General features: G+C 38.7%; 55 non-coding genes and 9 pseudogenes across 55 annotated transcripts; all 64 read left to right on the forward strand.

Moving 5' to 3' along the window:
* Positions 1 to 64: 64 nt before the first annotated feature.
* On the forward strand, positions 65 to 183 carry LOC127114013 (5S ribosomal RNA). Its single transcript, XR_007799993.1, has one exon. It is a non-coding gene; the product is annotated as a 5S ribosomal RNA (ribosomal RNA).
* A 161-nt stretch (positions 184 to 344) lies between these two features.
* On the forward strand, positions 345 to 463 carry LOC127114015 (5S ribosomal RNA). Its single transcript, XR_007799994.1, has one exon. It is a non-coding gene; the product is annotated as a 5S ribosomal RNA (ribosomal RNA).
* Positions 464 to 623: 160 nt separating this feature from the next.
* Positions 624 to 742, forward strand: LOC127114016 (5S ribosomal RNA). The gene has a single exon (XR_007799995.1). It is a non-coding gene; the product is annotated as a 5S ribosomal RNA (ribosomal RNA).
* A 160-nt stretch (positions 743 to 902) lies between these two features.
* On the forward strand, positions 903 to 1,021 carry LOC127114017 (5S ribosomal RNA). The gene has a single exon (XR_007799996.1). It is a non-coding gene; the product is annotated as a 5S ribosomal RNA (ribosomal RNA).
* Positions 1,022 to 1,181: 160 nt separating this feature from the next.
* LOC127114018 (5S ribosomal RNA) lies at positions 1,182 to 1,300 on the forward strand. Its single transcript, XR_007799997.1, has one exon. It is a non-coding gene; the product is annotated as a 5S ribosomal RNA (ribosomal RNA).
* Positions 1,301 to 1,461: 161 nt separating this feature from the next.
* Positions 1,462 to 1,580, forward strand: LOC127114019 (5S ribosomal RNA). The gene has a single exon (XR_007799998.1). It is a non-coding gene; the product is annotated as a 5S ribosomal RNA (ribosomal RNA).
* A 161-nt stretch (positions 1,581 to 1,741) lies between these two features.
* LOC127114020 (5S ribosomal RNA) lies at positions 1,742 to 1,860 on the forward strand. The gene has a single exon (XR_007799999.1). It is a non-coding gene; the product is annotated as a 5S ribosomal RNA (ribosomal RNA).
* A 160-nt stretch (positions 1,861 to 2,020) lies between these two features.
* Positions 2,021 to 2,139, forward strand: LOC127114021 (5S ribosomal RNA). Its single transcript, XR_007800000.1, has one exon. It is a non-coding gene; the product is annotated as a 5S ribosomal RNA (ribosomal RNA).
* A 160-nt stretch (positions 2,140 to 2,299) lies between these two features.
* Positions 2,300 to 2,418, forward strand: LOC127114022 (5S ribosomal RNA). Its single transcript, XR_007800001.1, has one exon. It is a non-coding gene; the product is annotated as a 5S ribosomal RNA (ribosomal RNA).
* Positions 2,419 to 2,578: 160 nt separating this feature from the next.
* LOC127114023 (5S ribosomal RNA) lies at positions 2,579 to 2,697 on the forward strand. The gene has a single exon (XR_007800002.1). It is a non-coding gene; the product is annotated as a 5S ribosomal RNA (ribosomal RNA).
* Positions 2,698 to 2,858: 161 nt separating this feature from the next.
* LOC127114025 (5S ribosomal RNA) lies at positions 2,859 to 2,977 on the forward strand. The gene has a single exon (XR_007800004.1). It is a non-coding gene; the product is annotated as a 5S ribosomal RNA (ribosomal RNA).
* A 161-nt stretch (positions 2,978 to 3,138) lies between these two features.
* On the forward strand, positions 3,139 to 3,257 carry LOC127114026 (5S ribosomal RNA). Its single transcript, XR_007800005.1, has one exon. It is a non-coding gene; the product is annotated as a 5S ribosomal RNA (ribosomal RNA).
* A 160-nt stretch (positions 3,258 to 3,417) lies between these two features.
* Positions 3,418 to 3,536, forward strand: LOC127114027 (5S ribosomal RNA). The gene has a single exon (XR_007800006.1). It is a non-coding gene; the product is annotated as a 5S ribosomal RNA (ribosomal RNA).
* A 161-nt stretch (positions 3,537 to 3,697) lies between these two features.
* LOC127114028 (5S ribosomal RNA) lies at positions 3,698 to 3,816 on the forward strand. Its single transcript, XR_007800007.1, has one exon. It is a non-coding gene; the product is annotated as a 5S ribosomal RNA (ribosomal RNA).
* A 161-nt stretch (positions 3,817 to 3,977) lies between these two features.
* Positions 3,978 to 4,096, forward strand: LOC127114029 (5S ribosomal RNA). Its single transcript, XR_007800008.1, has one exon. It is a non-coding gene; the product is annotated as a 5S ribosomal RNA (ribosomal RNA).
* Positions 4,097 to 4,255: 159 nt separating this feature from the next.
* On the forward strand, positions 4,256 to 4,374 carry LOC127114031 (5S ribosomal RNA). The gene has a single exon (XR_007800009.1). It is a non-coding gene; the product is annotated as a 5S ribosomal RNA (ribosomal RNA).
* A 158-nt stretch (positions 4,375 to 4,532) lies between these two features.
* LOC127114032 (5S ribosomal RNA) lies at positions 4,533 to 4,651 on the forward strand. Its single transcript, XR_007800010.1, has one exon. It is a non-coding gene; the product is annotated as a 5S ribosomal RNA (ribosomal RNA).
* Positions 4,652 to 4,811: 160 nt separating this feature from the next.
* LOC127114033 (5S ribosomal RNA) lies at positions 4,812 to 4,930 on the forward strand. The gene has a single exon (XR_007800011.1). It is a non-coding gene; the product is annotated as a 5S ribosomal RNA (ribosomal RNA).
* A 160-nt stretch (positions 4,931 to 5,090) lies between these two features.
* On the forward strand, positions 5,091 to 5,209 carry LOC127114034 (5S ribosomal RNA). The gene has a single exon (XR_007800012.1). It is a non-coding gene; the product is annotated as a 5S ribosomal RNA (ribosomal RNA).
* Positions 5,210 to 5,371: 162 nt separating this feature from the next.
* On the forward strand, positions 5,372 to 5,490 carry LOC127114035 (5S ribosomal RNA). The gene has a single exon (XR_007800013.1). It is a non-coding gene; the product is annotated as a 5S ribosomal RNA (ribosomal RNA).
* A 161-nt stretch (positions 5,491 to 5,651) lies between these two features.
* On the forward strand, positions 5,652 to 5,770 carry LOC127114037 (5S ribosomal RNA). The gene has a single exon (XR_007800015.1). It is a non-coding gene; the product is annotated as a 5S ribosomal RNA (ribosomal RNA).
* Positions 5,771 to 5,930: 160 nt separating this feature from the next.
* LOC127114038 (5S ribosomal RNA) lies at positions 5,931 to 6,049 on the forward strand. Its single transcript, XR_007800016.1, has one exon. It is a non-coding gene; the product is annotated as a 5S ribosomal RNA (ribosomal RNA).
* A 161-nt stretch (positions 6,050 to 6,210) lies between these two features.
* LOC127114039 (5S ribosomal RNA) lies at positions 6,211 to 6,329 on the forward strand. Its single transcript, XR_007800017.1, has one exon. It is a non-coding gene; the product is annotated as a 5S ribosomal RNA (ribosomal RNA).
* A 161-nt stretch (positions 6,330 to 6,490) lies between these two features.
* LOC127114040 (5S ribosomal RNA) lies at positions 6,491 to 6,609 on the forward strand. The gene has a single exon (XR_007800018.1). It is a non-coding gene; the product is annotated as a 5S ribosomal RNA (ribosomal RNA).
* Positions 6,610 to 6,769: 160 nt separating this feature from the next.
* LOC127114041 (5S ribosomal RNA) lies at positions 6,770 to 6,888 on the forward strand. The gene has a single exon (XR_007800019.1). It is a non-coding gene; the product is annotated as a 5S ribosomal RNA (ribosomal RNA).
* Positions 6,889 to 7,048: 160 nt separating this feature from the next.
* On the forward strand, positions 7,049 to 7,167 carry LOC127114043 (5S ribosomal RNA). Its single transcript, XR_007800021.1, has one exon. It is a non-coding gene; the product is annotated as a 5S ribosomal RNA (ribosomal RNA).
* A 161-nt stretch (positions 7,168 to 7,328) lies between these two features.
* Positions 7,329 to 7,447, forward strand: LOC127114044 (5S ribosomal RNA). The gene has a single exon (XR_007800022.1). It is a non-coding gene; the product is annotated as a 5S ribosomal RNA (ribosomal RNA).
* A 161-nt stretch (positions 7,448 to 7,608) lies between these two features.
* On the forward strand, positions 7,609 to 7,727 carry LOC127114045 (5S ribosomal RNA). The gene has a single exon (XR_007800023.1). It is a non-coding gene; the product is annotated as a 5S ribosomal RNA (ribosomal RNA).
* A 159-nt stretch (positions 7,728 to 7,886) lies between these two features.
* LOC127114046 (5S ribosomal RNA) lies at positions 7,887 to 8,005 on the forward strand. Its single transcript, XR_007800024.1, has one exon. It is a non-coding gene; the product is annotated as a 5S ribosomal RNA (ribosomal RNA).
* Positions 8,006 to 8,165: 160 nt separating this feature from the next.
* Positions 8,166 to 8,284, forward strand: LOC127114047 (5S ribosomal RNA). Its single transcript, XR_007800025.1, has one exon. It is a non-coding gene; the product is annotated as a 5S ribosomal RNA (ribosomal RNA).
* A 161-nt stretch (positions 8,285 to 8,445) lies between these two features.
* Positions 8,446 to 8,564, forward strand: LOC127114049 (5S ribosomal RNA). The gene has a single exon (XR_007800027.1). It is a non-coding gene; the product is annotated as a 5S ribosomal RNA (ribosomal RNA).
* A 160-nt stretch (positions 8,565 to 8,724) lies between these two features.
* LOC127114050 (5S ribosomal RNA) lies at positions 8,725 to 8,843 on the forward strand. Its single transcript, XR_007800028.1, has one exon. It is a non-coding gene; the product is annotated as a 5S ribosomal RNA (ribosomal RNA).
* Positions 8,844 to 9,004: 161 nt separating this feature from the next.
* On the forward strand, positions 9,005 to 9,123 carry LOC127114052 (5S ribosomal RNA). The gene has a single exon (XR_007800029.1). It is a non-coding gene; the product is annotated as a 5S ribosomal RNA (ribosomal RNA).
* Positions 9,124 to 9,284: 161 nt separating this feature from the next.
* Positions 9,285 to 9,403, forward strand: LOC127114053 (5S ribosomal RNA). The gene has a single exon (XR_007800030.1). It is a non-coding gene; the product is annotated as a 5S ribosomal RNA (ribosomal RNA).
* Positions 9,404 to 9,562: 159 nt separating this feature from the next.
* LOC127114065 (5S ribosomal RNA) lies at positions 9,563 to 9,681 on the forward strand. Its single transcript, XR_007800042.1, has one exon. It is a non-coding gene; the product is annotated as a 5S ribosomal RNA (ribosomal RNA).
* A 160-nt stretch (positions 9,682 to 9,841) lies between these two features.
* On the forward strand, positions 9,842 to 9,960 carry LOC127114064 (5S ribosomal RNA). Its single transcript, XR_007800041.1, has one exon. It is a non-coding gene; the product is annotated as a 5S ribosomal RNA (ribosomal RNA).
* Positions 9,961 to 10,121: 161 nt separating this feature from the next.
* On the forward strand, positions 10,122 to 10,240 carry LOC127114054 (5S ribosomal RNA). Its single transcript, XR_007800031.1, has one exon. It is a non-coding gene; the product is annotated as a 5S ribosomal RNA (ribosomal RNA).
* Positions 10,241 to 10,398: 158 nt separating this feature from the next.
* On the forward strand, positions 10,399 to 10,517 carry LOC127114062 (5S ribosomal RNA). The gene has a single exon (XR_007800039.1). It is a non-coding gene; the product is annotated as a 5S ribosomal RNA (ribosomal RNA).
* A 160-nt stretch (positions 10,518 to 10,677) lies between these two features.
* On the forward strand, positions 10,678 to 10,796 carry LOC127114055 (5S ribosomal RNA). The gene has a single exon (XR_007800032.1). It is a non-coding gene; the product is annotated as a 5S ribosomal RNA (ribosomal RNA).
* Positions 10,797 to 10,956: 160 nt separating this feature from the next.
* LOC127114056 (5S ribosomal RNA) lies at positions 10,957 to 11,075 on the forward strand. The gene has a single exon (XR_007800033.1). It is a non-coding gene; the product is annotated as a 5S ribosomal RNA (ribosomal RNA).
* A 161-nt stretch (positions 11,076 to 11,236) lies between these two features.
* On the forward strand, positions 11,237 to 11,355 carry LOC127114068 (5S ribosomal RNA). Its single transcript, XR_007800045.1, has one exon. It is a non-coding gene; the product is annotated as a 5S ribosomal RNA (ribosomal RNA).
* A 160-nt stretch (positions 11,356 to 11,515) lies between these two features.
* Positions 11,516 to 11,634, forward strand: LOC127114057 (5S ribosomal RNA). The gene has a single exon (XR_007800034.1). It is a non-coding gene; the product is annotated as a 5S ribosomal RNA (ribosomal RNA).
* A 160-nt stretch (positions 11,635 to 11,794) lies between these two features.
* On the forward strand, positions 11,795 to 11,913 carry LOC127114061 (5S ribosomal RNA). The gene has a single exon (XR_007800038.1). It is a non-coding gene; the product is annotated as a 5S ribosomal RNA (ribosomal RNA).
* A 159-nt stretch (positions 11,914 to 12,072) lies between these two features.
* On the forward strand, positions 12,073 to 12,190 carry LOC127114077 (5S ribosomal RNA). The gene has a single exon (XR_007800054.1). It is a non-coding gene; the product is annotated as a 5S ribosomal RNA (ribosomal RNA).
* Positions 12,191 to 12,348: 158 nt separating this feature from the next.
* LOC127114074 (5S ribosomal RNA) lies at positions 12,349 to 12,466 on the forward strand. The gene has a single exon (XR_007800051.1). It is a non-coding gene; the product is annotated as a 5S ribosomal RNA (ribosomal RNA).
* A 159-nt stretch (positions 12,467 to 12,625) lies between these two features.
* LOC127114073 (5S ribosomal RNA) lies at positions 12,626 to 12,743 on the forward strand. The gene has a single exon (XR_007800050.1). It is a non-coding gene; the product is annotated as a 5S ribosomal RNA (ribosomal RNA).
* A 159-nt stretch (positions 12,744 to 12,902) lies between these two features.
* Positions 12,903 to 13,021, forward strand: LOC127114067 (5S ribosomal RNA). Its single transcript, XR_007800044.1, has one exon. It is a non-coding gene; the product is annotated as a 5S ribosomal RNA (ribosomal RNA).
* Positions 13,022 to 13,179: 158 nt separating this feature from the next.
* Positions 13,180 to 13,304, forward strand: LOC127114080 (uncharacterized; annotated as a pseudogene).
* Positions 13,305 to 13,467: 163 nt separating this feature from the next.
* LOC127114079 (uncharacterized) lies at positions 13,468 to 13,594 on the forward strand (annotated as a pseudogene).
* A 160-nt stretch (positions 13,595 to 13,754) lies between these two features.
* Positions 13,755 to 13,872, forward strand: LOC127114076 (5S ribosomal RNA). Its single transcript, XR_007800053.1, has one exon. It is a non-coding gene; the product is annotated as a 5S ribosomal RNA (ribosomal RNA).
* A 159-nt stretch (positions 13,873 to 14,031) lies between these two features.
* Positions 14,032 to 14,149, forward strand: LOC127114083 (5S ribosomal RNA). Its single transcript, XR_007800058.1, has one exon. It is a non-coding gene; the product is annotated as a 5S ribosomal RNA (ribosomal RNA).
* A 237-nt stretch (positions 14,150 to 14,386) lies between these two features.
* LOC127114072 (5S ribosomal RNA) lies at positions 14,387 to 14,507 on the forward strand. The gene has a single exon (XR_007800049.1). It is a non-coding gene; the product is annotated as a 5S ribosomal RNA (ribosomal RNA).
* A 163-nt stretch (positions 14,508 to 14,670) lies between these two features.
* Positions 14,671 to 14,789, forward strand: LOC127114078 (5S ribosomal RNA). Its single transcript, XR_007800055.1, has one exon. It is a non-coding gene; the product is annotated as a 5S ribosomal RNA (ribosomal RNA).
* A 161-nt stretch (positions 14,790 to 14,950) lies between these two features.
* LOC127114058 (5S ribosomal RNA) lies at positions 14,951 to 15,069 on the forward strand. The gene has a single exon (XR_007800035.1). It is a non-coding gene; the product is annotated as a 5S ribosomal RNA (ribosomal RNA).
* Positions 15,070 to 15,233: 164 nt separating this feature from the next.
* Positions 15,234 to 15,353, forward strand: LOC127114088 (uncharacterized; annotated as a pseudogene).
* A 158-nt stretch (positions 15,354 to 15,511) lies between these two features.
* On the forward strand, positions 15,512 to 15,631 carry LOC127114086 (uncharacterized; annotated as a pseudogene).
* A 162-nt stretch (positions 15,632 to 15,793) lies between these two features.
* Positions 15,794 to 15,910, forward strand: LOC127114087 (uncharacterized; annotated as a pseudogene).
* A 97-nt stretch (positions 15,911 to 16,007) lies between these two features.
* Positions 16,008 to 16,126, forward strand: LOC127114089 (uncharacterized; annotated as a pseudogene).
* A 159-nt stretch (positions 16,127 to 16,285) lies between these two features.
* On the forward strand, positions 16,286 to 16,402 carry LOC127114090 (uncharacterized; annotated as a pseudogene).
* A 166-nt stretch (positions 16,403 to 16,568) lies between these two features.
* On the forward strand, positions 16,569 to 16,686 carry LOC127114075 (5S ribosomal RNA). Its single transcript, XR_007800052.1, has one exon. It is a non-coding gene; the product is annotated as a 5S ribosomal RNA (ribosomal RNA).
* A 158-nt stretch (positions 16,687 to 16,844) lies between these two features.
* Positions 16,845 to 16,965, forward strand: LOC127114085 (uncharacterized; annotated as a pseudogene).
* A 158-nt stretch (positions 16,966 to 17,123) lies between these two features.
* Positions 17,124 to 17,245, forward strand: LOC127114084 (5S ribosomal RNA). Its single transcript, XR_007800059.1, has one exon. It is a non-coding gene; the product is annotated as a 5S ribosomal RNA (ribosomal RNA).
* A 157-nt stretch (positions 17,246 to 17,402) lies between these two features.
* On the forward strand, positions 17,403 to 17,520 carry LOC127114081 (5S ribosomal RNA). The gene has a single exon (XR_007800056.1). It is a non-coding gene; the product is annotated as a 5S ribosomal RNA (ribosomal RNA).
* Positions 17,521 to 17,681: 161 nt separating this feature from the next.
* On the forward strand, positions 17,682 to 17,777 carry LOC127114091 (uncharacterized; annotated as a pseudogene).

Raw genomic sequence — 17,777 nt, forward strand, 5'->3', positions numbered from 1 at the left:
TGTCTGTTTTGCCGTTAATAAGTGAAAGAAATAAAATATATACAATTAAAGCGCATTCGATATCAGGTGCGATCATACCAGCACTAATGCACCGGATCCCATCAGAACTCCGCAGTTAAGCGTGCTTGGGCGAGAGTAGTACTAGGATGGGTGACCTCCTGGGAAGTCCTTGTGTTGCACCTCTTTTTTTGGGATTTTTTAAATACTTGTATCTATTTTTGTTAATCGGCGTAAAAGAATGGAAAGAAGTAGGAGAAAACAAATATTTCAGCGTTAATTATGTCTGTTTTGCCGTTAATAAGTGAAAGAAATAAAATATATACAATTAAAGCGCATTCGATATCAGGTGCGATCATACCAGCACTAATGCACCGGATCCCATCAGAACTCCGCAGTTAAGCGTGCTTGGGCGAGAGTAGTACTAGGATGGGTGACCTCCTGGGAAGTCCTTGTGTTGCACCTCTTTTTTGCGATTTTTTAAATACTTGTATCTATTTTTGTTAATCGGCGTAAAAGAATCGAAAGAAGTAGGAGAAAACAAATATTTCAGCGTTAATTATGTCTGTTTTGCCGTTAATAAGTGAAAGAAATAAAATATATACAATTAAAGCGCATTCGATATCAGGTGCGATCATACCAGCACTAATGCACCGGATCCCATCAGAACTCCGCAGTTAAGCGTGCTTGGGCGAGAGTAGTACTAGGATGGGTGACCTCCTGGGAAGTCCTTGTGTTGCACCTCTTTTTTTGGATTTTTTAAATACTTGTATCTATTTTTGTTAATCGGCGTAAAAGAATGGAAAGAAGTAGGAGAAAACAAATATTTCAGCGTTAATTATGTCTGTTTTGCCGTTAATAAGTGAAAGAAATAAAATATATACAATTAAAGCGCATTCGATATCAGGTGCGATCATACCAGCACTAATGCACCGGATCCCATCAGAACTCCGCAGTTAAGCGTGCTTGGGCGAGAGTAGTACTAGGATGGGTGACCTCCTGGGAAGTCCTTGTGTTGCACCTCTTTTTTGCGATTTTTTAAATACTTGTATCTATTTTTGTTAATCGGCGTAAAAGAATGGAAAGAAGTAGGAGAAAACAAATATTTCAGCGTTAATTATGTCTGTTTTGCCGTTAATAAGTGAAAGAAATAAAATATATACAATTAAAGCGCATTCGATATCAGGTGCGATCATACCAGCACTAATGCACCGGATCCCATCAGAACTCCGCAGTTAAGCGTGCTTGGGCGAGAGTAGTACTAGGATGGGTGACCTCCTGGGAAGTCCTTGTGTTGCACCTCTTTTTTTGCGATTTTTTAAATACTTGTATCTATTTTTGTTAATCGGCGTAAAAGAATGGAAAGAAGTAGGAGAAAACAAATATTTCAGCGTTAATTATGTCTGTTTTGCCGTTAATAAGTGAAAGAAATAAAATATATACAATTAAAGCGCATTCGATATCAGGTGCGATCATACCAGCACTAATGCACCGGATCCCATCAGAACTCCGCAGTTAAGCGTGCTTGGGCGAGAGTAGTACTAGGATGGGTGACCTCCTGGGAAGTCCTTGTGTTGCACCTCTTTTTTTGCGATTTTTTAAATACTTGTATCTATTTTTGTTAATCGGCGTAAAAGAATGGAAAGAAGTAGGAGAAAACAAATATTTCAGCGTTAATTATGTCTGTTTTGCCGTTAATAAGTGAAAGAAATAAAATATATACAATTAAAGCGCATTCGATATCAGGTGCGATCATACCAGCACTAATGCACCGGATCCCATCAGAACTCCGCAGTTAAGCGTGCTTGGGCGAGAGTAGTACTAGGATGGGTGACCTCCTGGGAAGTCCTTGTGTTGCACCTCTTTTTTGCGATTTTTTAAATACTTGTATCTATTTTTGTTAATCGGCGTAAAAGAATCGAAAGAAGTAGGAGAAAACAAATATTTCAGCGTTAATTATGTCTGTTTTGCCGTTAATAAGTGAAAGAAATAAAATATATACAATTAAAGCGCATTCGATATCAGGTGCGATCATACCAGCACTAATGCACCGGATCCCATCAGAACTCCGCAGTTAAGCGTGCTTGGGCGAGAGTAGTACTAGGATGGGTGACCTCCTGGGAAGTCCTTGTGTTGCACCTCTTTTTTGGGATTTTTTAAATACTTGTATCTATTTTTGTTAATCGGCGTAAAAGAATCGAAAGAAGTAGGAGAAAACAAATATTTCAGCGTTAATTATGTCTGTTTTGCCGTTAATAAGTGAAAGAAATAAAATATATACAATTAAAGCGCATTCGATATCAGGTGCGATCATACCAGCACTAATGCACCGGATCCCATCAGAACTCCGCAGTTAAGCGTGCTTGGGCGAGAGTAGTACTAGGATGGGTGACCTCCTGGGAAGTCCTTGTGTTGCACCTCTTTTTTGCGATTTTTTAAATACTTGTATCTATTTTTGTTAATCGGCGTAAAAGAATCGAAAGAAGTAGGAGAAAACAAATATTTCAGCGTTAATTATGTCTGTTTTGCCGTTAATAAGTGAAAGAAATAAAATATATACAATTAAAGCGCATTCGATATCAGGTGCGATCATACCAGCACTAATGCACCGGATCCCATCAGAACTCCGCAGTTAAGCGTGCTTGGGCGAGAGTAGTACTAGGATGGGTGACCTCCTGGGAAGTCCTTGTGTTGCACCTCTTTTTTTGCGATTTTTTAAATACTTGTATCTATTTTTGTTAATCGGCGTAAAAGAATCGAAAGAAGTAGGAGAAAACAAATATTTCAGCGTTAATTATGTCTGTTTTGCCGTTAATAAGTGAAAGAAATAAAATATATACAATTAAAGCGCATTCGATATCAGGTGCGATCATACCAGCACTAATGCACCGGATCCCATCAGAACTCCGCAGTTAAGCGTGCTTGGGCGAGAGTAGTACTAGGATGGGTGACCTCCTGGGAAGTCCTTGTGTTGCACCTCTTTTTTTGCGATTTTTTAAATACTTGTATCTATTTTTGTTAATCGGCGTAAAAGAATGGAAAGAAGTAGGAGAAAACAAATATTTCAGCGTTAATTATGTCTGTTTTGCCGTTAATAAGTGAAAGAAATAAAATATATACAATTAAAGCGCATTCGATATCAGGTGCGATCATACCAGCACTAATGCACCGGATCCCATCAGAACTCCGCAGTTAAGCGTGCTTGGGCGAGAGTAGTACTAGGATGGGTGACCTCCTGGGAAGTCCTTGTGTTGCACCTCTTTTTTTGGATTTTTTAAATACTTGTATCTATTTTTGTTAATCGGCGTAAAAGAATGGAAAGAAGTAGGAGAAAACAAATATTTCAGCGTTAATTATGTCTGTTTTGCCGTTAATAAGTGAAAGAAATAAAATATATACAATTAAAGCGCATTCGATATCAGGTGCGATCATACCAGCACTAATGCACCGGATCCCATCAGAACTCCGCAGTTAAGCGTGCTTGGGCGAGAGTAGTACTAGGATGGGTGACCTCCTGGGAAGTCCTTGTGTTGCACCTCTTTTTTTGCGATTTTTTAAATACTTGTATCTATTTTTGTTAATCGGCGTAAAAGAATGGAAAGAAGTAGGAGAAAACAAATATTTCAGCGTTAATTATGTCTGTTTTGCCGTTAATAAGTGAAAGAAATAAAATATATACAATTAAAGCGCATTCGATATCAGGTGCGATCATACCAGCACTAATGCACCGGATCCCATCAGAACTCCGCAGTTAAGCGTGCTTGGGCGAGAGTAGTACTAGGATGGGTGACCTCCTGGGAAGTCCTTGTGTTGCACCTCTTTTTTTGCGATTTTTTAAATACTTGTATCTATTTTTGTTAATCGGCGTAAAAGAATCGAAAGAAGTAGGAGAAAACAAATATTTCAGCGTTAATTATGTCTGTTTTGCCGTTAATAAGTGAAAGAAATAAAATATATACAATTAAAGCGCATTCGATATCAGGTGCGATCATACCAGCACTAATGCACCGGATCCCATCAGAACTCCGCAGTTAAGCGTGCTTGGGCGAGAGTAGTACTAGGATGGGTGACCTCCTGGGAAGTCCTTGTGTTGCACCTCTTTTTTGGATTTTTTAAATACTTGTATCTATTTTTGTTAATCGGCGTAAAAGAATCGAAAGAAGTAGGAGAAAACAAATATTTCAGCGTTAATTATGTCTGTTTTGCCGTTAATAAGTGAAAGAAATAAAATATATACAATTAAAGCGCATTCGATATCAGGTGCGATCATACCAGCACTAATGCACCGGATCCCATCAGAACTCCGCAGTTAAGCGTGCTTGGGCGAGAGTAGTACTAGGATGGGTGACCTCCTGGGAAGTCCTTGTGTTGCACCTCTTTTTTGCGATTTTTTAAATACTTGTATCTATTTTTGTTAATCGGCGTAAAAGAATCGAAAGAAGTAGGAGAAAACAAATATTTCAGCGTTAATTATGTCTGTTTTGCCGTTAATAAGTGAAAGAAATAAAATATACAATTAAAGCGCATTCGATATCAGGTGCGATCATACCAGCACTAATGCACCGGATCCCATCAGAACTCCGCAGTTAAGCGTGCTTGGGCGAGAGTAGTACTAGGATGGGTGACCTCCTGGGAAGTCCTTGTGTTGCACCTCTTTTTTGCGATTTTTTAAATACTTGTATCTATTTTTGTTAATCGGCGTAAAAGAATCGAAAGAAGTAGGAGAAAACAAATATTTCAGCGTTAATTATGTCTGTTTTGCCGTTAATAAGTGAAAGAAATAAAATATATACAATTAAAGCGCATTCGATATCAGGTGCGATCATACCAGCACTAATGCACCGGATCCCATCAGAACTCCGCAGTTAAGCGTGCTTGGGCGAGAGTAGTACTAGGATGGGTGACCTCCTGGGAAGTCCTTGTGTTGCACCTCTTTTTTGGGATTTTTTAAATACTTGTATCTATTTTTGTTAATCGGCGTAAAAGAATCGAAAGAAGTAGGAGAAAACAAATATTTCAGCGTTAATTATGTCTGTTTTGCCGTTAATAAGTGAAAGAAATAAAATATATACAATTAAAGCGCATTCGATATCAGGTGCGATCATACCAGCACTAATGCACCGGATCCCATCAGAACTCCGCAGTTAAGCGTGCTTGGGCGAGAGTAGTACTAGGATGGGTGACCTCCTGGGAAGTCCTTGTGTTGCACCTCTTTTTTTGCGATTTTTTAAATACTTGTATCTATTTTTGTTAATCGGCGTAAAAGAATGAAAAAGAAGTAGGAGAAAACAAATATTTCAGCGTTAATTATGTCTGTTTTGCCGTTAATAAGTGAAAGAAATAAAATATATACAATTAAAGCGCATTCGATATCAGGTGCGATCATACCAGCACTAATGCACCGGATCCCATCAGAACTCCGCAGTTAAGCGTGCTTGGGCGAGAGTAGTACTAGGATGGGTGACCTCCTGGGAAGTCCTTGTGTTGCACCTCTTTTTTTGCGATTTTTTAAATACTTGTATCTATTTTTGTTAATCGGCGTAAAAGAATCGAAAGAAGTAGGAGAAAACAAATATTTCAGCGTTAATTATGTCTGTTTTGCCGTTAATAAGTGAAAGAAATAAAATATATACAATTAAAGCGCATTCGATATCAGGTGCGATCATACCAGCACTAATGCACCGGATCCCATCAGAACTCCGCAGTTAAGCGTGCTTGGGCGAGAGTAGTACTAGGATGGGTGACCTCCTGGGAAGTCCTTGTGTTGCACCTCTTTTTTGGGATTTTTTAAATACTTGTATCTATTTTTGTTAATCGGCGTAAAAGAATCGAAAGAAGTAGGAGAAAACAAATATTTCAGCGTTAATTATGTCTGTTTTGCCGTTAATAAGTGAAAGAAATAAAATATATACAATTAAAGCGCATTCGATATCAGGTGCGATCATACCAGCACTAATGCACCGGATCCCATCAGAACTCCGCAGTTAAGCGTGCTTGGGCGAGAGTAGTACTAGGATGGGTGACCTCCTGGGAAGTCCTTGTGTTGCACCTCTTTTTTTGCGATTTTTTAAATACTTGTATCTATTTTTGTTAATCGGCGTAAAAGAATCGAAAGAAGTAGGAGAAAACAAATATTTCAGCGTTAATTATGTCTGTTTTGCCGTTAATAAGTGAAAGAAATAAAATATATACAATTAAAGCGCATTCGATATCAGGTGCGATCATACCAGCACTAATGCACCGGATCCCATCAGAACTCCGCAGTTAAGCGTGCTTGGGCGAGAGTAGTACTAGGATGGGTGACCTCCTGGGAAGTCCTTGTGTTGCACCTCTTTTTTTGCGATTTTTTAAATACTTGTATCTATTTTTGTTAATCGGCGTAAAAGAATCGAAAGAAGTAGGAGAAAACAAATATTTCAGCGTTAATTATGTCTGTTTTGCCGTTAATAAGTGAAAGAAATAAAATATATACAATTAAAGCGCATTCGATATCAGGTGCGATCATACCAGCACTAATGCACCGGATCCCATCAGAACTCCGCAGTTAAGCGTGCTTGGGCGAGAGTAGTACTAGGATGGGTGACCTCCTGGGAAGTCCTTGTGTTGCACCTCTTTTTTGCGATTTTTTAAATACTTGTATCTATTTTTGTTAATCGGCGTAAAAGAATCGAAAGAAGTAGGAGAAAACAAATATTTCAGCGTTAATTATGTCTGTTTTGCCGTTAATAAGTGAAAGAAATAAAATATATACAATTAAAGCGCATTCGATATCAGGTGCGATCATACCAGCACTAATGCACCGGATCCCATCAGAACTCCGCAGTTAAGCGTGCTTGGGCGAGAGTAGTACTAGGATGGGTGACCTCCTGGGAAGTCCTTGTGTTGCACCTCTTTTTTGCGATTTTTTAAATACTTGTATCTATTTTTGTTAATCGGCGTAAAAGAATCGAAAGAAGTAGGAGAAAACAAATATTTCAGCGTTAATTATGTCTGTTTTGCCGTTAATAAGTGAAAGAAATAAAATATATACAATTAAAGCGCATTCGATATCAGGTGCGATCATACCAGCACTAATGCACCGGATCCCATCAGAACTCCGCAGTTAAGCGTGCTTGGGCGAGAGTAGTACTAGGATGGGTGACCTCCTGGGAAGTCCTTGTGTTGCACCTCTTTTTTTGCGATTTTTTAAATACTTGTATCTATTTTTGTTAATCGGCGTAAAAGAATCGAAAGAAGTAGGAGAAAACAAATATTTCAGCGTTAATTATGTCTGTTTTGCCGTTAATAAGTGAAAGAAATAAAATATATACAATTAAAGCGCATTCGATATCAGGTGCGATCATACCAGCACTAATGCACCGGATCCCATCAGAACTCCGCAGTTAAGCGTGCTTGGGCGAGAGTAGTACTAGGATGGGTGACCTCCTGGGAAGTCCTTGTGTTGCACCTCTTTTTTTGCGATTTTTTAAATACTTGTATCTATTTTTGTTAATCGGCGTAAAAGAATCGAAAGAAGTAGGAGAAAACAAATATTTCAGCGTTAATTATGTCTGTTTTGCCGTTAATAAGTGAAAGAAATAAAATATATACAATTAAAGCGCATTCGATATCAGGTGCGATCATACCAGCACTAATGCACCGGATCCCATCAGAACTCCGCAGTTAAGCGTGCTTGGGCGAGAGTAGTACTAGGATGGGTGACCTCCTGGGAAGTCCTTGTGTTGCACCTCTTTTTTGGATTTTTTAAATACTTGTATCTATTTTTGTTAATCGGCGTAAAAGAATCGAAAGAAGTAGGAGAAAACAAATATTTCAGCGTTAATTATGTCTGTTTTGCCGTTAATAAGTGAAAGAAATAAAATATATACAATTAAAGCGCATTCGATATCAGGTGCGATCATACCAGCACTAATGCACCGGATCCCATCAGAACTCCGCAGTTAAGCGTGCTTGGGCGAGAGTAGTACTAGGATGGGTGACCTCCTGGGAAGTCCTTGTGTTGCACCTCTTTTTTGCGATTTTTTAAATACTTGTATCTATTTTTGTTAATCGGCGTAAAAGAATCGAAAGAAGTAGGAGAAAACAAATATTTCAGCGTTAATTATGTCTGTTTTGCCGTTAATAAGTGAAAGAAATAAAATATATACAATTAAAGCGCATTCGATATCAGGTGCGATCATACCAGCACTAATGCACCGGATCCCATCAGAACTCCGCAGTTAAGCGTGCTTGGGCGAGAGTAGTACTAGGATGGGTGACCTCCTGGGAAGTCCTTGTGTTGCACCTCTTTTTTTGCGATTTTTTAAATACTTGTATCTATTTTTGTTAATCGGCGTAAAAGAATCGAAAGAAGTAGGAGAAAACAAATATTTCAGCGTTAATTATGTCTGTTTTGCCGTTAATAAGTGAAAGAAATAAAATATATACAATTAAAGCGCATTCGATATCAGGTGCGATCATACCAGCACTAATGCACCGGATCCCATCAGAACTCCGCAGTTAAGCGTGCTTGGGCGAGAGTAGTACTAGGATGGGTGACCTCCTGGGAAGTCCTTGTGTTGCACCTCTTTTTTGCGATTTTTTAAATACTTGTATCTATTTTTGTTAATCGGCGTAAAAGAATCGAAAGAAGTAGGAGAAAACAAATATTTCAGCGTTAATTATGTCTGTTTTGCCGTTAATAAGTGAAAGAAATAAAATATATACAATTAAAGCGCATTCGATATCAGGTGCGATCATACCAGCACTAATGCACCGGATCCCATCAGAACTCCGCAGTTAAGCGTGCTTGGGCGAGAGTAGTACTAGGATGGGTGACCTCCTGGGAAGTCCTTGTGTTGCACCTCTTTTTTTGCGATTTTTTAAATACTTGTATCTATTTTTGTTAATCGGCGTAAAAGAATCGAAAGAAGTAGGAGAAAACAAATATTTCAGCGTTAATTATGTCTGTTTTGCCGTTAATAAGTGAAAGAAATAAAATATATACAATTAAAGCGCATTCGATATCAGGTGCGATCATACCAGCACTAATGCACCGGATCCCATCAGAACTCCGCAGTTAAGCGTGCTTGGGCGAGAGTAGTACTAGGATGGGTGACCTCCTGGGAAGTCCTTGTGTTGCACCTCTTTTTTGCGATTTTTTAAATACTTGTATCTATTTTTGTTAATCGGCGTAAAAGAATCGAAAGAAGTAGGAGAAAAAACAATATTTCAGCGTTAATTATGTCTGTTTTGCCGTTAATAAGTGAAAGAAATAAAATATATACAATTAAAGCGCATTCGATATCAGGTGCGATCATACCAGCACTAATGCACCGGATCCCATCAGAACTCCGCAGTTAAGCGTGCTTGGGCGAGAGTAGTACTAGGATGGGTGACCTCCTGGGAAGTCCTTGTGTTGCACCTCTTTTTTGCGATTTTTTAAATACTTGTATCTATTTTTGTTAATCGGCGTAAAAGAATCGAAAGAAGTAGGAGAAAAAAATATTTCAGCGTTAATTATGTCTGTTTTGCCGTTAATAAGTGAAAGAAATAAAATATATACAATTAAAGCGCATTCGATATCAGGTGCGATCATACCAGCACTAATGCACCGGATCCCATCAGAACTCCGCAGTTAAGTGTGCTTGGGCGGGAGTAGTACTAGGATGGGTGACCTCCTGGGAAGTCCTTGTGTTGCACCTCTTTTTTGCGATTTTTTAAATACTTGTATCTATTTTTGTTAATCGGCGTAAAAGAATCGAAAGAAGTAGGAGAAAACAAATATTTCAGCGTTAATTATGTCTGTTTTGCCGTTAATAAGTGAAAGAAATAAAATATATACAATTAAAGCGCATTCGATATCAGGTGTGATCATACCAGCACTAATGCACCGGATCCCATCAGAACTCCGCAGTTAAGCGTGCTTGGGCGAGAGTAGTACTAGGATGGGTGACCTCCTGGGAAGTCCTTGTGTTGCACCTCTTTTTTGCGATTTTTTAAATACTTGTATCTATTTTTGTTAATCGGCGTAAAAGAATCGGAAAGAAGTAGGAGAAAACAAATATTTCAGCGTTAATTATGTCTGTTTTGCCGTTAATAAGTGAAAGAAATAAAATATATACAATTAAAGCGCATTCGATATCAGGTGCGATCATACCAGCACTAATGCACCGGATCCCATCAGAACTCCGCAGTTAAGCGTGCTTGGGCGAGAGTAGTACTAGGATGGGTGACCTCCTGGGAAGTCCTTGTGTTGCACCTCTTTTTTGCGATTTTTTAAATACTTGTATCTATTTTTGTTAATCGGCGTAAAAGAATCGAAAGAAGTAGGAGAAAAAAAATATTTCAGCGTTAATTATGTCTGTTTTGCCGTTAATAAGTGAAAGAAATAAAATATACAATTAAAGCGCATTCGATATCAGGTGCGATCATACCAGCACTAATGCACCGGATCCCATCAGAACTCCGCAGTTAAGCGTGCTTGGGCGAGAGTAGTACTAGGATGGGTGACCTTCTGGGAAGTCCTTGTGTTGCACCTCTTTTTTGCGATTTTTTAAATACTTGTATCTATTTTTGTTAATCGGCGTAAAAGAATCGAAAGAAGTAGGAGAAAACAAATATTTCAGCGTTAATTATGTCTGTTTTGCCGTTAATAAGTGAAAGAAATAAAATATATACAATTAAAGCGCATTCGATATCAGGTGCGATCATACCAGCACTAATGCACCGGATCCCATCAGAACTCCGCAGTTAAGCGTGCTTGGGCGAGAGTAGTACTAGGATGGGTGACCTCCTGGGAAGTCCTTGTGTTGCACCTCTTTTTTGCGATTTTTTAAATACTTGTATCTATTTTTGTTAATCGGCGTAAAAGAATCGAAAGAAGTAGGAGAAAACAAATATTTCAGCGTTAATTATGTCTGTTTTGCCGTTAATAAGTGAAAGAAATAAAATATATACAATTAAAGCGCATTCGATATCAGGTGCGATCATACCAGCACTAATGCACCGGATCCCATCAGAACTCCGCAGTTAAGCGTGCTTGGGCGAGAGTAGTACTAGGATGGGTGACCTCCTGGGAAGTCCTTGTGTTGCACCTCTTTTTTTGCGATTTTTTAAATACTTGTATCTATTTTTGTTAATCGGCGTAAAAGAATCGAAAGAAGTAGGAGAAAACAAATATTTCAGCGTTAATTATGTCTGTTTTGCCGTTAATAAGTGAAAGAAATAAAATATATACAATTAAAGCGCATTCGATATCAGGTGCCATCATACCAGCACTAATGCACCGGATCCCATCAGAACTCCGCAGTTAAGCGTGCTTGGGCGAGAGTAGTACTAGGATGGGTGACCTCCTGGGAAGTCCTTGTGTTGCACCTCTTTTTTGCGATTTTTTAAATACTTGTATCTATTTTTGTTAATCGGCATAAAAGAATCGAAAGAAGTAGGAAGAAAAAAATATTTCAGCGTTAATTATGTCTGTTTTGCCGTTAATAAGTGAAAGAAATAAAATATATACAATTAAAGCGCATTCGATATCAGGTGCGATCATACCAGCACTAATGCACCGGATCCCATCAGAACTCCGCAGTTAAGCGTGCTTGGGCGAGAGTAGTACTAGGATGGGTGACCTCCTGGGAAGTCCTTGTGTTGCACCTCTTTTTTGGGATTTTTTAAATACTTGTATCTATTTTTGTTAATCGGCGTAAAAGAATCGAAAGAAGTAGGAGAAAACAAATATTTCAGCGTTAATTATGTCTGTTTTGCCGTTAATAAGTGAAAGAAATAAAATATATACAATTAAAGCGCATTCGATATCAGGTGCGATCATACCAGCACTAATGCACCGGATCCCATCAGAACTCCGCAGTTAAGCGTGCTTGGGCGAGAGTAGTACTAGGATGGGTGACCTCCTGGGAAGTCCTTGTGTTGCACCTTTTTTTGCGATTTTTTAAATACTTGTATCTATTTTTGTTAATCGGCGTAAAAGAATCGAAAGAAGTAGGAGAAAACAAATATTTCAGCGTTAATTATGTCTGTTTTGCCGTTAATAAGTGAAAGAAATAAAATATATACAATTAAAGCGCATTCGATATCAGGTGCGATCATACCAGCACTAATGCACCGGATCCCATCAGAACTCCGCAGTTAAGCGTGCTGGGCGAGAGTAGTACTAGGATGGGTGACCTCCTGGGAAGTCCTTGTGTTGTAACTCTTTTTTGCGATTTTTTAAATACTTGTATCTATTTTTGTTAATCGGTGTAAAAGAATCGAAAGAAGTAGGAGAAAATAAATATTTCAGCGTTAATTATGTCTGTTTTGCCGTTAATAAGTGAAAGAAATAAAATATACAATTAAAGCGCATTCGATATCAGGTGCGATCATACCAGCACTAATGCACCGGATCCATCAGAACTCCGCAGTTAAGCGTGCTTGGGCGAGAGTAGTACTAGGATGGGTGACCTCCTGGGAAGTCCTTGTGTTGCACCTCTTTTTTGGCGATTTTTTTAAATACTTGTATCTATTTTTGTTAATCGGCGTAAAAGAATCGAAAGAAGTAGGAGAAAACAAATATTTCAGCGTAATTATGTCTGTTTTGCCGTTAATAAGTGAAAGAAATAAAATATACAATTAAAGCGCATTCGATATCAGGTGCGTCATACCAGCACTAATGCACCGGATCCCATCAGAACTCCGCAGTTAAGCGTGCTTGGGCGAGAGTAGTACTAGGATGGGTGACCTCCTGGGAAGTCCTTGTGTTGCACCTCTTTTTTGCGATTTTTTAAATACTTGTATCTATTTTTGTTAATCGGCGTAAAAGAATCGAAAGAAGTAGGAGAAAACAAATATTTCAGCGTTAATTATGTGTTTTTGCCGTTAATAAGTGAAAGAAATAAAATATATACAATTAAAGCGCATTCGATATCAGGTGCGATCATACCAGCACTAATGCACCGGATCCCATCAGAACTCCGCAGTTAAGCGTGCTTGGGCGAGAGTAGTACTAGGATGGGTGACCTCCTGGGAAGTCTTTGTGTTGCACCTCTTTTTTGCGATTTTTTAAATACTTGTATCTATTTTTGTTAATCGGCGTAAAAGAATCGAAAGAAATAGGAGAAAACAAATATTTCAGCGTTAATTATGTCTGTTTTGCCGTTAATAAGTGAAAGAAATAAAATATACAATTAAAGCGCATTCGATATCAGGTGCGATCATACCAGCACTAATGCACCGGATCCCATCAGAACTCCGCAGTTAAGCGTGCTTGGGCGAGAGTAGAGAGTAGTACTAGGATGGTGACCTCCTGGGAAGTCCTTGTGTTGCACCTCTTTTTTGCGATTTTTTAATACTTGTATCTATTTTTTGTAATCGGCGTAAAGAATCGAAAGAAGTAGAGTAGGAGAAAACAAATATTTCAGCGTTAATTATGTCTGTTTTGCCGTTAATAAGTGAAAGAAATAAAATATATACAATTAAAGCGCATTCGATATCAGGTGCGATCATACCAGCACTAATGCACCGGATCCCATCAGAACTCCGCAGTTAAGCGTGCTTGGGCGAGAGTAGGAGAGTAGTACTAGGATGGGTGACCTCTGGGGAAGTCCTTGTGTTGCACCTCTTTTTGCGATTTTTTAAATACTTGTATCTATTTTTGTTAATCGGCGTAAAAGAATCGAAGAAGAAGTAGGAGAAAAACAAAATTTCAGCGTTAATTATGTCTGTTTGCCGTTAATAAGTGAAAGAAATAAAATATATACAATTAAAGCGCATTCGATATCAGGTGCGATCATACCAGCACTAATGCACCGGATCCCATCAAACTCCGCAGTTAAGCGTGCTTGGGCGAGAGTAGTACTAGGATGGGTGACCTCCTGGGAAGTCCTTGTGTTGCACCTCTTTTTTGCGATTTTTTAAATACTTGTATCTATTTTGTTAATCGGCGTAAAAGAATCGAAAGAGTAGGAGAGAAAACAAATATTTCAGCGTTAATTATGTCTGTTTGCCGTTAATAAGTGAAAGAAATAAAAAATATACAATTAAAGCGCATTCGATATCAGGTGCGATCATACCAGCACTAATGCACCGGATCCATCAGAACTCCGCAGTTAGTCGTGCTTGGGCGAGAGTAGTACTAGGATGGGTGACCTCCTGGGAAGTCCTTGTGTTGCAACAACTAGGTATGGGCTGACCTCCCCTGCCTGGGAAGTCCTTACAGTCCTTGTGTGCAAAAATTGCGAACACCTGAACCTCTTTTTTGCGATTTTTTAAATACTTGTATCTATTTTTGTTAATCGGCGTAAAAGAATCGAAAGAAGTAGGAGAAAAAAAATATTTCAGCGTTAATTATGTTTGTTTTGCCGTTAATAAGTGAAAGAAATAAAATATATACAATTAAAGCGCATTCGATATCAGGTGCGATCATACCAGCACTAATGCACCGGATCCCATCCAGAACTCCGCAGTTAAGCGTGCTTGGGCGGAGAGTAGTACTAGGATGGGTGACCTCCTGGGAAGTCCTTGTGTTGCACCTCTTTTTTTGCGATTTTTTAAATACTTGTATCTATTTTTGTTAATCGGCGTAAAGAATCGAAAGAAGTAGGAGAAAGAAAATAATATTTCAGCGTTAATTATGTCTGTTTTGCCGTTTATAAGTGAAAGAAATAAAATATATACAATTAAAGCGCATTCGATATCAGGTGTGATCATACCAGCACTAATGCACCGGATCCCACATCGAACTCCGCAGTTAAGCGTGCTTGGGCGAGAGTAGTACTAGGATGGGGACCTCCTGGGAAGTCCTTGTGTTGCACCTCTTTTTTTGCGATTTTTTAAATACTTCTTTTTATTTCTGTTAATCGGCGTAAAAGAGTCGGAAAAAGTAGGAGAAGACAAGCATTTCAGCGTTAATTATGTTTGTTTTGCCGTTAATAAGTAAAAGAAATAAAATATATACAATCAAAGCGCATGAGATATCAGGTGCGATCATACCAGCACTAATGCACCGGATCCCATCAGAACTCCGCAGTTAAGCGTGCTTGGGCGAGAGTAGTACTAGGATGGGTGACCTCCTGGGAAGTCCTTGTGTTGCACCTCTTTTTGCGATTTTTTAAATACTTGTATCTATTTTTTTTAATCGGCGTAAAAGAATCGAAAGAAGTAGAGAGAGAGAAAACAAATATTTCAGCGTTAATTATGTCTGTTTTGCCGTTAATAAGTGAAAGAAATAAAATATATACAATTAAAGCGCATTCGATATCAGGTGCGATCATACCAACACTAATGCACCGGATCCCATCAGAACTCCGCAGTTAAGCTGCGCTTGGGCGGAGAGTAGTACTAGGATGGGTGACCTATGGGAAGTCCTTGTGTTGCACCTCTTTTTGCGATTTTTAAATACTTCTATCTATTTTTGTTAATCGGCGTAAAAGAATCGAAAGAAGTAGAGAAAACAAATATTCAGCGTTAATTATGTGGTTTTGCCGTTAATAAGTGAAAGAAAAAATAAAATATATACAATTAAAGCGCATTCGATATCAGGTGCGATCATACCAGCACTAATGCACCGGATCCCATCAGAACTCCGCAGTAAGGTGGCTTGGGCGAGAGAGTAGTACTAGGATGGGTGACCTCCTGGGAAGTCCTTGTGTTGCACTCTCTTTTTTGCGATTTTTTAAATACTTGTATCTATTTTTGTTAATCGGCGTAAAAGAATCGAAAGAAGTAGGAGGAAAACAAATATTTCAGCGTTAATTATGTCTGTTTTTGCCGTTAATAAGTGAAAGAAATAAATATATACAATTAAAGCGCATTCGATATCAGGTGCAATCATACCAGCACTAATGCACCGGATCCCATCAGAACTCCGCAGTTAAGCTGCTTGGGCCAGAGTAGTACTAGGATGGGTGACCTTATGGGAAGTCCTTGTGTGTATTTCGAACCGCGTTGATATTATTCATTTCGTTAATTATGTTTGTTTTGCCGTTAATAAGTGAAAGAAATAAAATATATACTATTAAAGCGCATTCGATATCAGGTGTGATCATACCAGCACTAATGCACCGGATCCCATCAAGATCCGCCGAGTTAAGCGAGCTTGGGCGAGAGTAGTACTAGGATGGGTGACCTCCTGGGAAGTCCTTGGTTGCACCTCTTTTTTCGATTTTTTTAAATACTTGTATCTATTTTTGTTAATCGGCGTAAAAGAATCGAAAGAAGTAGGAGAAAACAAATATTTCAGCGTTAATTATGTTTGTTTTGCCGTTAATAAGTGAAAGAATAAAATATATACAATTAAAGCGCATTCGATATCAGGGGTGATCATACCAGCACTAATGCACCGGATCCCATCAGAACTCCGCAGTTTAAGCGCTTGGGCGAGAGTAGTATAGGATGGGTGACCTATTGGGAAGTCCTTGTGTTGCACCTCTTTTTGCGATTTTTTAAATACTTGTATCTATTTTTGTTAATCGGCGTAAAAGAATAAACGAAAGAAGTAGGAGAAAACAAATATTTCAGCGTTAATTATGTCTGTTTTGCCGTTAATAAGTGAAAGAAATAAAAATATATACAATTAAAGCGCATTCGATATCAGGTGGTGAGATCATACCAGCACTAATGCACCGGATCCCATCAGAACTCCGCAGTTAAGCGTGCTTGGGCGAGAGTAGTACTAGGATGGGTGACCTCCTGGGAATCCTTGTGTTGCACCTCTTTTTTTGCGATTTTTTAAATATTGTATATATTTGTTAATCGGCGTAAAAGAATCGAAAGAAGTAGGAGGGGAAAACATATTTCAGCGTTAATTATGTCTGTTTTGCCGTTAATAAGTGAAAGAAATAAAATATATACAATTAAAGCGCATTCGATATCAGGGTGATCATACCAGCACTAATGCACCGGATCCCATCAGAACTCCGCAGTTTAAGCGTGCTTGGGCGGAGAGTAGTACTAGGATGGTTGACCTCCTGGGAAGTCCTTGTGTTGCACCTCTTTTTTGCGATTTTTAAATACTTGTATCTATTTTTGTAATCGGCGTAAAAGAATCGAAAGAAGTAGGAGAAACAACATATTTCAGCGTTAATTATGTCTGTTTTGCCGTTAATAAGTGAAAGAAATAAAATATATACAATTAAAGCGCATTCGATATCAGGTGCGATCATACCAGCACTAATGCACCGGATCCCATCAGAACTCCGCAGTTAAGCGTGATTGGGCGGGGGAGAGTAGTACTAGGATGGGTGACCTCCTGGGAAGTCCTTGTTTGCACCTCTTTTGCGATTTTTTTAAATACTTGTATCTATTTTTGTTAATCGGCGTAAAAGAATCGAAAGAAGTAGGAGAAAACAAAATTTCAGCGTTAATTATGTCTGTTTGCCGTTAATAAGTGAAAGAAATAAAATATATACAATTAAAGCGCATTCGATATCAGGTGCGATCATACCAGCACTAATGCACCGGATCCCATCAGAACTCGCATTTAAGCGTGCTTGGGCGAGAGTAGTACTAGGATGGGTGACCTCCTGGGAAGTCCTTGTGTTGCCACTCTTTTTTGCGATTTTTTAAATACTTGTATCTATTTTTGTTAATCGGCGTAAAAGAATCGCAACGAAGTAGGAGAAAACAAATATTTCAGCGTTAATTATGTCTGTTTTGCCGTTAATAAGTGAAAGAAATAAAATATATACAATTAAAGCGCATTCGATATCAGGTGCGATCATACCAGCACTAATGCACCGGATCCCATCAGAACTCCGCAGTTAAGCGTGCTTGGGCGAGAGAGTAGTACTAGGATGGGTGACCTC

Source organism: Lathyrus oleraceus, unplaced genomic scaffold, assembly GCF_024323335.1.
Source record: "Lathyrus oleraceus cultivar Zhongwan6 unplaced genomic scaffold, CAAS_Psat_ZW6_1.0 chrUn0378, whole genome shotgun sequence".
Taxonomy (NCBI): domain Eukaryota; kingdom Viridiplantae; phylum Streptophyta; class Magnoliopsida; order Fabales; family Fabaceae; genus Lathyrus; species Lathyrus oleraceus.